Genomic DNA, 12,158 nt, shown 5'->3' on the forward strand with positions numbered 1-12,158 from the left:
TGCAATGAGCAGGAGGTCAGACTAGATGATCATGATGGTCACTTCTGACCTTAAAGTCTATGAGTCTTTGAGTCAGATTGTTGTTATCTATATAGGTGGCCACAGGTGCCGACTCCGTGGATGCTCTGGGGCTGGACACCCATGGGGAAAAATTAGCGGGTGTTCCACACCCACCAGCAGCCAAGATCCCCCCTCCTCGCCTCCTTCTCGCCCCCCACCCCGCCAAGCATGCCACATCCCCACTCCTCCCGGTCCATCCCAGCGCTTCCCACCCGTTCTGCCTCCTAACAGCTGTTTGGTGGCACTTAGGACTTTCCGGGAGGGAGGGGGAGGAGCGGGGATGCAGCGTGCTCAGGGGAGAAGACGGAGAAGAGGCAGGGTAGGGGCAGAGACTTGGGGGAAGAGGATGGAATGGGGTGGGAAAGGGGTGGGGCTGGGGAGGGAAAAGGCAGGGTGGGGCGGGAACTTTGGGGAAGGAGTGGAATGGGGGTGGGATGAGGGCGGTGCAGGAGCAGGAAGAGGCGGGGGGGAGGTTGAGCTCCTTCCGGGCAGAGGGGAAGTCAGCGCCTATGTAGATGGCCATGTAGGTATTCTAGGGAGCACCACCCGTGATTTAGTAGGTAGCTCTCTATGTAGCTTTGGCATTGTATTAGAGGGTACTGCTGGTTGAAGTTTCTATCTTTTGAGTGAGATGTGGTCATTAAAGATCCCATAGGAATTTTTTTTTGCAAAGTGAGGAGTGTTGATAGCATTGTCCTGGGCATATTTCAGCTCCAGTAATTGCATTCTGCCTACTAAAATTTCCTCTTCAGTCTCCATAGGGTCAGGTATTCTTCATTTTCTGTCTGTTTACTGTGATGTAGCATTTTTCTATGCTATTGAACAGTTGTTGCCTTTCACCTCAGAGGCTACAGCATTTCAATGGTAGAAGTAGTATTCAGTTTCTAAAGTGCTTGGGGATAAAAGGCACTATATAACTATACAGTTACCATATTGGTCTGTGCCATTGGTTCTCTTCTCAGGAAGTGATTTTTGATGAAGCTGTACTGAGTATTGCACATAATCAATTGGTTTTCATCTATGTACATTTTTTCATTAGACAGTAAGCTGAGACTACAAAAAATTGCTGATGGGATGAACAGAATGTAAACTCACCTCATCACACAAATACCTTAACAAAGAATCTGAGGGTTTTTTATGACAAAAAGAATGCCTGTGATTCAAGAAATGGGGAAGATAAGCAAACTGAAAACATATTTATTCTAATTGTAGACTATCATTAAATGTATCTAGATTTATACCCTATAATTATTATGATTGTAGCAATTAATCAATCAACTGATTAACGTGTAGGGTCAGTAGGACCTAGTGCTCTTATCTTTAAACTTGAATTAATTAATTATCTCTTACCAACATTATGATTTTCTATTTGTGTATCCAGTGTCTATAAAGTGTCCCTATTGACAAAATAGATACCAATTTTTCTTCTTATTGAGTCAGGCATGTGAAGTTACTGATGTACCTTTTCTAATTTGCTGTCAGAATTTTAAATGAGTTAAAATATTTTAAGCTTTGCATAATTTTTAACTGCATGTTATATTCTAATTCTAACAACCTGAAGCTTGGTGTGGATTTTCTTGGTCCACAGTTCAATAGATAAGGAGTACTTGTGGCACCTTAGAGACTAACAAATTTATTAGAGCATAAGCTTTCGTGAGCTACAGCTCACTTCATCGGATGCATTTGGTGGGAGATTGATTGATACACACACAGAGAACATGAAACAATGGGTTTATCATACACACTGTAAGGAGAGTGATCACTTAAGATGAGCCATCACCAGCGGGGGGGGGGGGAAAGGAGGAATACCTTTCATGGTGACAAGCAAGGTAGGCTATTTCCAGCAGTTAACAAGAACATCTGAGGAACAGTGGGGGGTGGGGTGGGGGAGAAATAACATGGGGAAATAGTTTTAATTTGTGTAATGACTCATCCATTCCCAGTCTCTATTCAAGCCTAAGTTAATTGTATCCAGTTTGCAAATTAATTCCAATTCAGCAGTCTCTCATTGGAGTCTGTTTTTGAAGCTTTTTTGTTGAAGGATAGCCACTCTTAGGTCTGTAATCGAGTGACCAGAGAGACTGAAGTGTTCTCCAACTGGTTTTTGAATGTTATAATTCTTGACGTCTGATTTGTGTCCATTCATTCTTTTACGTAGAGACTGTCCAGTTTGGCCAATGTACATGGCAGAGGGGCATTGCTGGCCCATGATGGCATATATCACATTGGTAGATGCACAGGTGAACAAGCCTCTGATAGTGTGGCTGATGCGATTAGGCCCTATGATGGAGTCCCCTGAATAGATATGCAGACACAGTTGGCAACGGGCTTTGTTGCAAGGATAGGTTCCTGGGTTGGTGGTTCTGTTGTGTGGTGTGTGGTTGCTGGTGAGTATTTGCTTCAGATTGGGGGGCTGTCTGTAAGCAAGGACTGGCCTGTCTCCCAAGATCTGTGAGAGTGATGGGTCGTCCTTTAGGATAGGTTGTAGATCCTTGATGATGCGTTGGAGAGGTTTTAGTTGGGGGCTGAAGGTGATGGCTAGTGGCGTTCTGTTATTTTCTTTGTTGGGCCTGTCCTGTAGTAGGTGACTTCTGGGTACTCTTCTGGCTCTGTCAGTCTGTTTCTTCACTTCAGCAGGTGGGTATTGTAGTTGTAGGAATGCATGATAGAGATCTTCTAGGTGTTTGTCTCTGTCTGAGGGGTTGGAGCAAATGCGGTTATATCGTAGAGCTTGGCTGTAGACAATGGATCGTGTGGTATGATCTGGATGAAAGCTAGAGGCATGTGGGTAGGAATAGCGGTCAGTAGGTTTCCGATATAGGGTGGTGTTTATGTGACCATCGCTTATTAGCACCATAGTGTCCAGGAAGTGGATCTCTTGTGTGGACTGGTTCAGGCTGAGGTTGATGGTGGGATGGAAATTGTTGAAATCATGGTGGAATTCCTCAAGGGCTTCTTTTCCATGGGTCCAGATGATGAAGATGTCATCAATATATCGCAAGTAGAGTAGGGGCATTAGGAGACGAGAGCTGAGGAAGCGTTATTCTAAGTCAGCCATAAAAATGTTGGCATACTGTGGGGCCATGCTGGTACCCATTGCAGTGCCGCTGACTTGAAGGTGTACATTGTCCCCAAATGTGAAATAGTTATGGGTGAGGACAAAGTCACAAAGTTCAGCCACCAGGTTAGCCGTGACATTATCGGGGATACTGTTCCTGACGGCTTGTAGTCCATCTTTGTGTGGAATGTTGGTGTAGAGGGCTTCTACACCCATAGTGGCCAGGATGGTGTTTTCAGGAAGATCACCGATGGACTGTAGTTTCCTCAGGAAATCAGTGGTGTCTCGAAGATAGCTGGGTGTGCTGGTAACGTAGGGCCTGAGGAGGGAGTCTACATAGCCAGACAATCCTGCTGTCAGGGTGCCAATGCCTGAGATGATGGGGCATCCAGGATTTCCAGGTTTATGGATCTTGGGTAGCAGATAGAATACCTCAGGTCGGGGTTTTAGGGGTGTGTCGGTGCGGATTTGTTCTTGTGCTTTTTCAGGGAGTTTCTTGAGCAAATGCTGTAGTTTCTTTTGGTAACTCTCAGTGGGATCAGAGGGTAATGGCTTGTAGAAAGTGGTGTTGGAGAGCTGCCTAGTAGCCTCTTGTTCATACTCTGACCTATTCATGATGACGACAGCACCTCCTTTGTCAGCCTTTTTGATTATGATGTCAGAGTTGTTTCTGAGGCTGTGGATGGCATTGTGTTCTGCATGGCTGAGGTTATGGGGCAAACGATGCTGCTTTTCCACAATTTCAGCTCGTGCACGTCGGCGGAAGCACTCTATGTAGAAGTCCAGGCTGCTGTTTCGACCTTCAGGAGTAGTCCACCCAGAATCCTTCTTTTTGTAGTGTTGATAGGAAGGTCTCTGTGGGTTAATATGTTGGTCAGAGGTGTGTTGGAAATATTCCTTGAGTCGGAGACGTCGAAAATAGGATTCTAGGTCACCACAGAACTGTATCATGTTCATAGGGGTGGAGGGGCAAAAGGAGAGGCCCCGAGATAGGACAGATTCTTCTGCTGGGCTAAGAGTATAGTTGGATAGATTAACAATATTGCTGGGTGGGTTACGGGAACCACTGTTGTGGCCCCTTGTGGCATGTAGTAGTTTAGATAGCTTATTGTCCTTTTTCTTTTGTAGAGAAGCAAAGTGTGTGTTGTAAATGGCTTGTCTAGCTTTTGTAAAGTCCAGCCACGAGGAAGTTTGTGTGGAAGGTTGGTTCTTTATGAGAGTACCCAGTTTTGAGAGCTCATTCTTAATCTTTCCCTGTTTGCTGTAGAGGATGTTGATCAGGTGGTTCCGCAGTTTCTTTGAGAGTGTGTGGCACAAGCTGTCAGCATAGTCTGTGTGGTATGTAGTTTGTAATGGATTTTTTACCTTCAGTCCTTTTGGTATGATGTCCATCTGTTTGCATTTGGAGAGGAAGATGATGTCTGTCTGTATCTGTACGAGTTTTTTCATGAAGTTGACAGATTTCCACTCTATATGGCTAAATTCAGTGCCTTGCATAATGACAGGTTTCAGAGTAGCAGCCGTGTTAGTCTGTATTCGCAAAAAGAAAAGGAGTACTTGTGGCACCTTAGAGATTAACAAATTTATTAGCGCATAAGCTTTCGTGAGCTAGAGCTCACTTCATTGGATGCATTTGGTGGAAAAAACAATAGATCTCACTGTTTGGAAGCTTTTCCTGATATTCAAGTTTTTCCTGATATTCCCTTTTTTTATTTGATAGCATTACTTCTAGCTAATACCACCTTTATTATGCTAAATAATTCTTCTCACTCCTTAGGGTAAAATTCTGGCTTCATTTAAGTCAATAACAAAACTCCCATTGACTTCAATGGGGATGTGAAGGAAAGTGTAGGTCCTCTACTTAGTGGGGAAAGAGAGCTATTAACTGATGATATCAAGAAGGCTGAGGTGTTTAATGCCTATATTGCTCCACTCTTCACTAAAAAAGGTTAATGGTGACCAGTTACTCAACACATTAATATTAACAAGGAAGAAGGAACGCAAGCAACAGTAGGGAGAGATCAGGTTAAAAAATATGTGGACAAGTTAGATGTATTCAAGTCAGCAGGGCCTGATGTAATTCATCCTAGGATATTTAGTAACTAGCTGAAGCAATCCGGGAACTATTACTAACCATTTTTGATTAGCAACTCCTGGAGGATGGTTGAGGTCTCAGAAGACTGGAGAAAGGCAAACATAGCACCTATCTTTAAAAAGGGGAACAAAGAAGACCTGGGGAATTACAGATAAGTCAGCCTATCTTTGATATCTGGAAAAATACTGGAACAAATTATTAAGCAATCAGTTTGTTAGCACATTAGGGTTATAAAGAAGCACTATAGGATTATAAAGAAGAGCCAGCATGGATGTGTCAACAACAAATCATGCCAGACCAAACTAATTTCTTTCTTTGAGAGGGTTACTGGCCTAGTGGATGGGGGAAAGGATTAGACATGATATATCTTGATTTTAGTAAGGCTTTTGACACGGTCCGACATGACATTCTCATAAGCAAAGTCCAGGTCTCCCCACAGTGATCCAGGATCCCTGGATAGCTCTTGACACAGACAGGTGCCCAAACATTATGTTTTGGCTGGGACAGTCCCCTTTTTTAAGCCCTGCCCCGGCATCCCAACTTTTTTTGACAAAAAGGGGCTCAGGGGGGTGAGTGACAGGGCTAGTGCCAGCCCGGCATGGGGGGAGGAGGTGGGCTCAGGCGAGTGGCTTGGACCAGTTCTCCTCAGCGGCAGGGGGGAGAGGGACTTTGGCCAGCTCCTATGGAGGTGGGGAGGGAGGCTTGAGCCAGCTCTGCACACATGAGAGCAGGGTGGAACAGCTTCATTGAGGAGAGACTGAGGAAGTACCAGGTCAGAACATCCCATAGCCCAGTGCCAAGGACATTCACCTGATAGGTGGCAGAGCCCTGTTCAAATCCTTTTCCCCCATTGGGTGGAGAGGAGACTTGAACTTGGGTCTCCCACACCCTAACTGCTCAGATAGAAGTTATAAGGGAGGTTGTCCTTCTTGGTGCACATGCTGGTCTTCTTGCTAAAACTGTGTATGCACCTAACCACAAGACAGAATTTTCAGCTGTGAATCCCAAGCAGAGAGAGGTGCTTCCCAGAAGTCCAGACTTAAGCACCTATCTCTAAGAGAGGAGTGGGCCTTAGCACACCCCCCTCAGTTTGGCATCTTCCATTGGCTTACGTGAGGAGCCATGTAGCATCTTGGCTTTTGTGAATGCCATTCTGAAGTACCTATCTTTCCCCAAACATTATATAAGGTGACTAGGCTCCCAACTCAGACTCTGTGAATCCCAATGATTTTCTAAGCACCTGGAGTTAGACAGTTACACTCAGCATCAACACACCTAAGTTCTTTTGTGAATCTAGCCTTAAGTGATTATTTCCTCTTCACCTGAGAGGTGGTACCTCTATGAATACAGCCCAAATTTTCAGTGGCCCTTTTTCCCCTGACGTATCACATTGCCAATGTGTGTCTAATTTACTATTTCTTATCAGCCCTAGGTTGCATTTCACATTACTGGTTTCTCCTTCCTGTTGAAAATTAGTGATTTGGATTATTTTCCATATATTTTTCCTATTATTTTAAGTCCTTAGTTGACAGCTTAAAGCCAGCCTGATAAGCCCTGACAGTTTTGAACCCAGAAATAGGCTCCCTGTCTGCTCAAATGGAGCCCACCTAACCGATCAGTTGCTCCTCATCCCAGAAAGCATTCAGATGATCTGTGAATCTAGAGCCCTGTTTTCTACACCACTGGCACATCCATCACTTGGTCTCCAATGTCAGTTTTCTTTCCTTCACTTGTAGCAGCAGAACGATATCTCAGAGGTTCATCTGCATCTATTCCATTTTAGAGTAGCAGCCCTGTTAGTCTGTATTCGCAAAAAAGAAAAGGTGATAATCAAGGTGGGCCATTTCCAGCAGTTGACAAGAACATCTGAGGAACAGTGGGGGGTAGCTAGGTGGGGGATAAACATGTCAATATCAGAGGCTCATTCACCTACACATCTACCAATGTGATATATGCCATCATGTGCCAGCAATGCCCCTCTGTCATGTACATTGGTCAAACTGGACAGTCTCCACATAAAAGAATAAATGGACACAAATCAGACGTCAAGAATTATAACATTCAAAAACCAATTGGAGAACACTTCAATCTCTCTGGTCACTCGATTACAGACCTAAGAGTGGCTATTCTTCAACAAAAAAGCTTCAAAAACAGAGTCCAACGAGAGACTGCTGAATTGGAATTAATTTACAAACTGGATACAATTAACTTAGGCTTGAATAGAGACTGGGAGTGGATGGGTCATTACACAAAGTAAAACTATTTTCCCATGTTTATCCCCCACCCCACCCCCACCGTTCCTCAGACATTTTTGTCAACTGCTGGAAATGGCCCACCTTGATTATCAGTACAAAAAGCTCCCCCTCACCCCCGCTTCTCTCCTGCTGGTAATAGCTCACCTTAAGTGATCACTCTCTTTACAGTGTGTATGGCAACACCCATTGTTTCATGTTCTCTGTGTATATAAATCTCCCCACTGTATTTTCCACTGAATGCATCCGATGAAGTGAGCTGTAGCTCACGAAAGCTTATGCTCAAATAAATTTGTTAGTCTCTAAGGTGCCACAAGTACTTCTTTTCTTATTTCCTTTTATGTTTTCTTCCCAACCCCATGAAATCATTATTGAGTGTCTCAACTCTTCCTTTACTGCTGCTGTTTTCTCTCATATGGATTTCAAGGCGTAGAAATTCCCAGCATCCTTTCGGATATCCCTCATTCTTAATATTGCCATTAGTGCTGAACCACCTTATGTATTGTACTTCTGAAGGTCTTATGGGTCCCTTTGACTCTGAAGTATCTTTTGCTTTTCCCTTTCTTTTCTTGTCTTTTCCTTTTTCATGAAAATACTAGGAGTATCACTGGGCCCAGAAGCTTCTCCCACCGTACCACCTCATTGAAATATTTGACTCAATAGGCTCTTTTATCAAAGCAGATAGCAACATCTACACCTGAGAGTGTGGGAGGCCATCTAGCTACTCAAATTGTCACACCAGATCCAGTGAAACTTACGCCCAGTGGCCTCCCTTTACACTTCCCACATGGAGAACAGAAGCAGCAGCTGGAAGCAACCTTCACAGCCATGTGACATCATCATTCACTTGAAACTTGGATACTGGATTTATTCCCCCATTTTCTCATTTGATTGTTGGTCCCTCATCTCACTCCTCTCTTACTTCTGCCTAAGCTCACTGTCTGTCATATTCTTTCTGCTCTTTCTCAACTTCCTGCTTCCATTTAGTTTTCCTCTCATTTTACCCACTCCTTCTTTTATCTTAACAATCTCTTACTCTACCTCAATTCAACTACAGGTTCCCGCCATGTCTTCCAATGTGTTTTATACAGCACCTACCACAAGGAGGCCCTGATCCTGATTAGAATCTTTGGGGGCTACTATGATATAAATAAATAATAACAACAACTGCTAAAGAGCAACCTGTGCTTTCTTCAGCCAGGTTGCCAGAGTTCTTATTCTAGAATTTTTATTGCAAGTGATGATGCACATGGTAGTTTTATTTTCAGGTCCTAGGTGGAACTGGCAATAGAATCAGTTAGTAATTTCTTGCTCTGAAGTATAATCTTAGCAAAATCAGGCATGGAAATCATTGATTGTGTATACATATGGAACTACAAAAATGCCACTTTTATCCATTCACTTTCCTGACCGTAACCACGTTTTCACATTGTCAGCACTTCCATTATAAACTCTTTTTTTTTGTCAGAGGTTTATAACGAGAATGTAAAGATTTGCTATGGGCTAAATCTCTATCCAAGAGCAAATGTTTATACCAATTTTGAAAACAATCAGCTTGCCCATTTGTAGTTATGCATGTGTTCATCATCTGTTATTGCTTGTCCAATGCTTTGCAACTTCTGGAAAGAAAAAGAGACATCTGGAGGGTGAAAAAAATGCTATCCTGCAGTTACAGTGTATGTTCTCCTGAGCTGTTGAATAAAGTACCATGGAAATGCCTGTTTTTCAATTTATACTAATATTTTGCTGTAGCAGGTTGAATTATGTCTTAAGAATAATTTAGCCCTTTTCTGCTTATGAATTATTTGCAAGATGGTTGAATCTAGAGATGAACATAGCCTTTTTTGTTTGTGCATTAATATCAAATAGACGATAATTCTTACTATTTTGTTAATTATTGTAATTGTTCTGCAAATACTTCCTGTGAACACATTTCAGGCTGTGATTTGGTCCTGAACTGGTAGCTATCATTTTTCCCTATGTTGTTTGCACTGTGTAATTTAGTCGCTTAAGTAACATGGCATTGTTCATATTCCCTGAGTGGATTACCTAAATTTAATGGCTAATCTACACACAGTTTTTGTGCTGCTTTAACTATATTGGGTTAGAAATCAATGTAATTACATTTGTGCATCCCCACAATGTAGACACATATATAACAACAAAATATGAGTACCTGGTATAACCGTGTCCACACTAGGGAATTGCACCAGTTTCTAATATAGATATCAGGCCTAAGAAACTTTTCTTTTGGCAAATAATTTATTAAGCATTTTATAACTAATTGAAAAATCATTGTACAACTAATAGAAAGGGTTTTCAAAATGGGCTTGAGAAAACATCTGGTATGAATACTCTCAGATATATTTATCCGTGCTGGTATTCACAATGATTGTGTCTTCGAGAATAAAAGTGCTCACCTGACTGTTCATGAATACACAAACATCAGCAAAGTAAGTCAGCAGGTCTGATTTGCAAGAACAGCCTTGGATCTTAATTTTTTTTTTTTTTGCTTTTGTTCACCTAGCTCTGCTCTCATCCAGGGATCTAAGAATGCTTTAAAATCCTAACTATGAGCTAATTAACTAAACTTCACAAAATCACTGTGAGGTAGGTAAGTAAGAGAAAGATTGTATACATTTCACAAAGAATAAACCGGAGCACAGAGAGACTGAGATTTGCATGAGGTCACAAGTAAGTCAGGGGCAGAGTCAGGCATAAAACAGTCCTGACTCCCAGTCCTGTGCTCAAATCACTTTTACTTTGTTATACTCTCTCCAGGTTAAACATATATTGAACGTTAATTGATTACAGCTTTTATTTTTTCCCCCACTTATAGAGAGAAGGTAGTAAGAGCAACAACATGTTAATAACTTGTCATAAGCTTAAAGGCTGGAACATACCAAATTTTAAGTATTATTTTTTGTTGTTATTGTGTATATTAGGGTGGAGGCTAAAAGCCCCCGTCAGAATTGGGGTCCCATGATGCTAGATGCTATGTAAACAGAGTAAAACAACATATTTCTACAAGTTTATGTACATATTCTTTTGTGGAGTGTTTACACCATGACAGCCTGTCAGACTTTTTTACATTGGTATGGATGTCAATACACCATGTAAAGGATAGCATTTTGATTTTTTAATTTCCTGGGGTCCCCCCACTAATGAAAAAATGGCAGCTTTTTAGCTTTGTTTATCATGCTTTTATTTACACTTTGTTAGATGTTTCTGTCAAATTGTATCCTGTGTATTATGGCACACCTCTGTTGGGGGATTATGGGCCAGATCATGGGGTCTAACTAAGCAGTGCTCAGCACAGTCCTGGAGAGTTGAACAGGTGGCTTCTAACCACCTTTGCACTACCCTGATCTTGTGGCCACACTTCAGGGGGGGATGTGAAGGTGCAAAATGCTGATCTATTTTGTACCAACTGCTGATAGCCTCAAGGAGCTAATAGAGCAGTTGTGCATTGCTGGGTCACAGGAATGCACCGGCTGTGCCTGTTTGCACTAGCTTGCAGGAAGAGCGTGTGCCATAGGAGCCGATAAGTCAGCTGTAAGAATTTACTAAAGAATCCCCTATGCTGGGCAATCCTTCAGTAGCACTAGAGGAGTTTTGAAATGGTGGAACCCTATGGTTTCTAGTGTGACTTTTGGGGGAAGGTTGTAAGTCAGGCAGTCCATGTACAAATCTTAAATTATTGGTTGATTGTGAGCTAACTAGTAACTTCCATTTTATTTGGGGGAGTGCAAGTGCTTGAATATCTACAATATCACTACAAGCCACTTTTTCATTGTAAGATGGGTCAATGGGAACAACAGGTCATGCCAGTGAGTGAGTGAGAATGATTCTAGAGCCTGGTTTGTAGGGCACTTACCTGGGTGGTGGCAAAACTAGGATCCAGGACTTTGTAATTATTTATCCAAAATACAATAGCTTCAACAGAAGAGATTGAAAGAGAGTGGTGAGGGCAAATCTTTTCTCCTATCAGCCAGAGGGGAGAGTTGTACGTGGTTCTTCTACATCTTGGGTGAGTACTGTAACCACAGGGCAGAAAGTTATAAGGTGAGCAGCAGCACCACCATACCACTTCCAGCATTTATTGCAAGAATCGTCTTAAGTGTCTGACTCTATGAGATGTTCACAGCCAAGAGTCCCGAGCAGAGATAAGTGCCTTCCTGCAGCCCAGACTTAGGTCACCTAACTCTGTGGGTATGTCTGTACTACAGCTGGGAGCATTCTTCCCAGCTCAGCTAGACAGACACAAACTACCTGCACTCTAACTAGCACCTAAAAATAGCAGCACAGCTAGGGGTAGAGCAGCCAGCCGCTTGGGCTAGCCATCTGAGCACAAACCCACCCAGACCCCAGGTATGTACTCGTAGCTGGCCCAAGTCTCTGTCTGTGCTATCCCTGGCTACACTGCTGCTTTTTAGCTACACTGTTGGCATGCGTCTGTCTACCCGAGCTGGGAAGCATGCTCAGAGCCACGGTGTAGACATACCCTGTGAGGGGACAAGTCTTAAGGCCCACTCCTTTAGTCAGTATCTCCCATTGGTTGAACGTGATAGCTTTTGTGGAGCCCATTCTCAGGCACCTATCCCGCCCTATTCAATGTATAGTGAGCCTGAGCATCTAACTCAAGGCTGTGATTCACAGTGATTTTCTTGGTGCCTAAAAGTCAGTGGGTGCA

The 12,158-nt window shown here is 42.8% G+C and overlaps 1 protein-coding gene across 3 annotated transcripts in view; it reads left to right on the forward strand.

Moving 5' to 3' along the window:
* Positions 1-12,158, forward strand: part of ARHGAP15 (Rho GTPase activating protein 15) — a 450,542-nt gene that overhangs the window by 383,174 nt on the left and 55,210 nt on the right. The window lies entirely within an intron of this gene.

Source organism: Dermochelys coriacea, chromosome 11 (assembly GCF_009764565.3).
Source record: "Dermochelys coriacea isolate rDerCor1 chromosome 11, rDerCor1.pri.v4, whole genome shotgun sequence".
NCBI classification, from domain to species: Eukaryota; Metazoa; Chordata; order Testudines; family Dermochelyidae; genus Dermochelys; species Dermochelys coriacea.